Source organism: Schistocerca gregaria, chromosome 7 (genome assembly GCF_023897955.1).
Source record: "Schistocerca gregaria isolate iqSchGreg1 chromosome 7, iqSchGreg1.2, whole genome shotgun sequence".
Classification (NCBI taxonomy): Eukaryota; Metazoa; Arthropoda; class Insecta; order Orthoptera; family Acrididae; genus Schistocerca; species Schistocerca gregaria.
The window spans coordinates 5,912,180-5,916,659 of record NC_064926.1 but is presented as its reverse complement, the minus strand read 5'-3'; the positions used below and the strand labels follow the sequence as shown (position 1 = coordinate 5,916,659).

The 4,480-nt window shown below is 45.7% G+C and overlaps 1 non-coding gene across 1 annotated transcript; it reads right to left on the bottom strand.

Moving 5' to 3' along the window:
* Positions 1–3,282: 3,282 nt before the first annotated feature.
* Trnak-cuu (transfer RNA lysine (anticodon CUU)) lies at positions 3,283–3,355 on the bottom strand. The gene has a single exon. It is a non-coding gene; the product is annotated as a tRNA-Lys (tRNA).
* Positions 3,356–4,480: the final 1,125 nt, after the last annotated feature.

Here is a 4,480-nt window from a genome sequence, read left to right as displayed (position 1 = left end):
GTAATTCAGACTGCCTCGTCCCACTTTATGCTGTACCGCTTTGGCAAATGCTTTATCTGCGCCATTCGCCTTAATCACATCTGAGAGTAATTCTTAAAAAAAACGCCTGTCGCTAATTGTTCGTCATCACAGATACTGTTTGCTATACGGCCACGACGCGCAACTGATTTCCAAAATTCATCTTTCTCCTGTGAGGATGGAGCTTCCGATGCCTGGTTTATTAGAGCAGTGCTCTACCACTGAGCTAAAGAGGCGCGGCCTAGCGGTACTCTTGGGTACTTTGTCCTTACGGTCGTCTGCATCATCAGACTTCAGCTGACAACACTTCATATTACCGGCTAATATTTGCAGCTATGGCGACCCATTACTGCTTGGCTACACATCTGACACGTAACCGATGTGCTCTCCAAACAACAACACTTGCATTTCAGAACATGTCTTCCACACATGTCTACAAAATCACCTTCACATTCAAATACAGTTTCCTTGTGACTGACAGAGACGTAGGCAAAGTTTAAAGTTGCTATTTCCATTACATCTCCTTAATCAGAAAAACGGTAATTTACATCTGCAGCGGAACAAAATTCCGCTCCGCCCAGCGTGTGGCTCGAACCCAAGACCCTAGGATTAAGAGTCTTACGCTCTACCGACTGAGCTAGCCGGCTACGTCGGTGAATACCTGCCGGATAGCACGTCACACAGTACTCGTTTGGGTTGGGTGGTCCCATACAGAATCTCTCCATGCTGCCTAATGTTTTCCTAACGTCACACTCGTCACGTACTTCACTTTTATGTCATAATCATTTCTGAGAGGTAAAGAAATTGCATGACAGCATGCAGAGCTAGTGGCGTCAAAATTAACACACATACTTTATGTGACTCAAAAGCCGAACGAGTTACATCTACATCTACATCTACATGACTACTCTGCAATTCACATTTAAGTGCTTGGCAGAGGGTTCATCGAACCACAATCATACTATCTCTCTACTATTCCACTCCCGAACAGCGAGCGGGAAAAACGAACACCTAAACCTTTCTGTTCGAGCTCTGATCTCTCTTATTTTATTTTGATGATCATTCCTACCTATGTAGGTTGGGCTCAACAAAATATTTTCGCATTCGGAAGAGAAAGTTGGTGACTGAAATTTCGTAAAAAGGTCTCGCCGCGACGAAAAACGTCTATGCTGTAATGACTTCCATCCCAACTCGTGTATCATATCTGCCACACTCTCTCCCCTATAACGCGATAATACAAAACGAGCTGCCCTTCTTTGCACCCTCTCGATGTCCTCCGTCAATCCCACCTGGTAAGGATCCCACACGCGCAGCAATATTCTAACAGAGGACGAACGAGTGTAGTGTAAGCTGTCTCTTTAGTGGACTTGATGCATCTTCTAAGTGTCCTGCCAATGAAACGCAACCTTTGGCTCGCCTTCCCGACAATATTATCTATGTGGTCCTTCCAACTGAAGTTGTTCGTAGTTTTAACACCCAGGTACTTAGTTGAATTGACAGCCTTGAGAATTGTACTATTTATCGAGTAATCGAATTCCAACGGATTTCTTTTAGAACTCATGTGGATCATCTCACACTTTTCGTTATTTAGCGTCAACTGCCACCTGACACACCATACATCAATCTTTTCTAAATCGCTTTGCAGCTGATACTGGTCTTTGGATGACCTTACTAGACGGTAAATTACAGCATCATCTGCGAACAACCTAAGAGAACTGCTCAGATTGTCACCCAGGTCATTTATATAGATCAGGAACAGTAGAGGTCCCAGGACGCTTCCCTGGGGAACACCTGATATCACTTCAGTTTTACTCGATGATTTGCCGTCTATTACTACGAACTGCGACATTCCTGACAGGAAATCACGAATCCAGTCGCACAACTGAGACGATACCCCATAGCTCCGCAGCTTGATTAGAAGTCGCTTGTGAGGAACGGTGTCAAAAGCTTTCCGGAAATCTAGAAATACGGAATCAACTTGAGATCCCCTGTCGATAGCGGCCATTACTTCGTGCGAATAAAGAGCTAGCTGCGTTGCTTTCCGACGTTGTTTTAGATGTGCAAGTGCCAGTCAAAACTCGCGGTGTCGGCACTCTGCCGACCATTTCGCTAGTTAACACCGGTCTTGTTGTGTGTGTTTCAAGCTCAAGAGCATTTCGAAGCAAAAAATGGTCAACAGCAACATTCAGACGGTTTCGTACTGCTCAATTGCTACATTAAAACGGTATGTTTCTTTTTCAGAACTGGAAAAAAACGAGCGTGACAACATTTGAACCTGTAATCATCAGATCCGAAGTCCGACGCCTTATCCATTAGGCCACATGGTCACTGACGACCAACTATGTCATGTATACGACTCATCTCGAAACGCTCACACCCCTGAGGATTTGTGTTTTCGTTTTACACAGACGCTGCCCCTTGCTCTTTCACACCCATTCGTTACATTCAACCTCTTACGAGACCGACCAAATATAGACTGAGAAACAAGACCACACACTTTGTGCATTCGGAATCGAAGGCAGGGCGTCCCTCGCCGCATTTGCTACGATGGCCATTTGCTAGTTCTGCAGAAGCGGCGGCGGCGGCGACGACGACGACGACGACGACGACGACGACGACGACGACGACGACCGCGAAAGGCTCTGACATATGTGAGAAATACATCTATAAAATGTAATTCAGACTGCCTCGTCCCATCTTATGCTGTACCGCTTTGGCAAATGCTTTATCTGCGCCATTCGCCTTAATCACATCTGAGAGTAATTCTTAAAAAAAACGCCTGTCGCTAATTGTTCGTCATCACAGATACTGTTTGCTATACGGCCACGACGCGCAACTGATTTCCAAAATTCATCTATCTCCTGTGTGGATGGAACGTCCGATGCCTGGTTTATTAGAGCAGTGTTCTACCACTGAGCTAAAAGGCGCGGCCTAGCGGTACTCTTTGGTACTTCGTCCTTACGGTCGTCTGCATCATCAGACTTCAGCTGACAACACTTCATATTACCGGCTAATATTTGCAGCTATGGCGACCCATTACTGCTTGGCTACACATCTGACACGTAACCGATGTGCTCTCCAAACAACAACACTTGCATTTCAGAACATGTCTTCCACACATGTCTACAAAAACACCTTCACATTCAAATACAGATTCCTTGTGACTGACAGAGACGTAGGCAAAGTTTAAAGTTGCTATTTCCATTACATCTCGTTAATCAGAAAAACGGTAATTTACATCTGCAGCGGAACAAAATTACGTTCCGCCCAGCGTGTGGCTCGAACCCACGACCCTAGGATTAAGAGTCTGACGCTCTACCGACTGAGCTAGCCGGCTACCTCGGTGAATACCTGCCGGATAGCACGTCACACAGTACTCGTTTGGGTTGGGTGGTCCCATACAGAATCTCTCCATGCTGCCTAATGTTTTCCTAACGTCACACTCGTCACGTACTTCACTTTTATGTCATAATCATTTCTGAGAGGTAAAGATATTGCATGACAGCATGCAGAGCTAGTGGCGTCAAAATTAACACACATACTTTATGTGACTCAAAAGCCGAACGAGTAACTTTCCGACGTTGTTTTAGATGTGCAAGTGCCAGTCAAAACTCGCAATGTCGGCACTCTGCCGACCATTTCGCTAGTTAACACCGGTCTTGTTGTGTGTGTTTCAAGCTCAAGACCATTTCCAAGCAAAAAATGGTCAACAGCAACATTCAGACGGTTTCGTACTGCTCAATTGCTACATTAAAACGGTATGTTTCTTTTTCAGAACTGGAAAAAAACGAGCGTTACAACATTCGAACCTGTAATAAGCAGATCCGAAGTCCGACGCCTTATCCATTAGGCCACATGGTCACTGACGACCAACTATATCATGTATACGACTCATCTCGAAACGCTCACACCCCTGAGGATTTGTGTTTTCGTTTTACAAAGCCGCTGCCCCTTGCTCTTTCCCACCCATTCGTTACATTCAACCTCTTACGAGACCGACCAAATATAGACTGAGAAACAAGACGACACACTTTGTGCATTCGGAATCGAAGGCAGGGCGTCCCTCGCCGCATTTGCTACGATGGCCATTTGCTACTTCTGCAAAAGCGGCGGCGGCGACGACGACGACGACGACGACCGCGATAGGCTCTGAGATATGTGAGAAATACATCTATAAAATGTAATTCAGACTGCCTCGTCCCACTTTATGCTGTACCGCTTTGGTAAATGCTTTATCTGCGCCATTCGCCTTAATCACATCTGAGAGTAATTCTTAAAAAAACGCCTGTCGCTAATTGTTCGTCATCACAGATACTGCTTGCTATACGGCCACGACGCGCAACTGATTTCCAAAATTCATCTTTCTCCTGTGTGGATGGAACGTCCGATGCCTGGTTTATTAGAGCAGTGCTCTACCACTGAGCTACAGAGGCGCGGCCTAGCGGTACTCTTGGGTACTTCG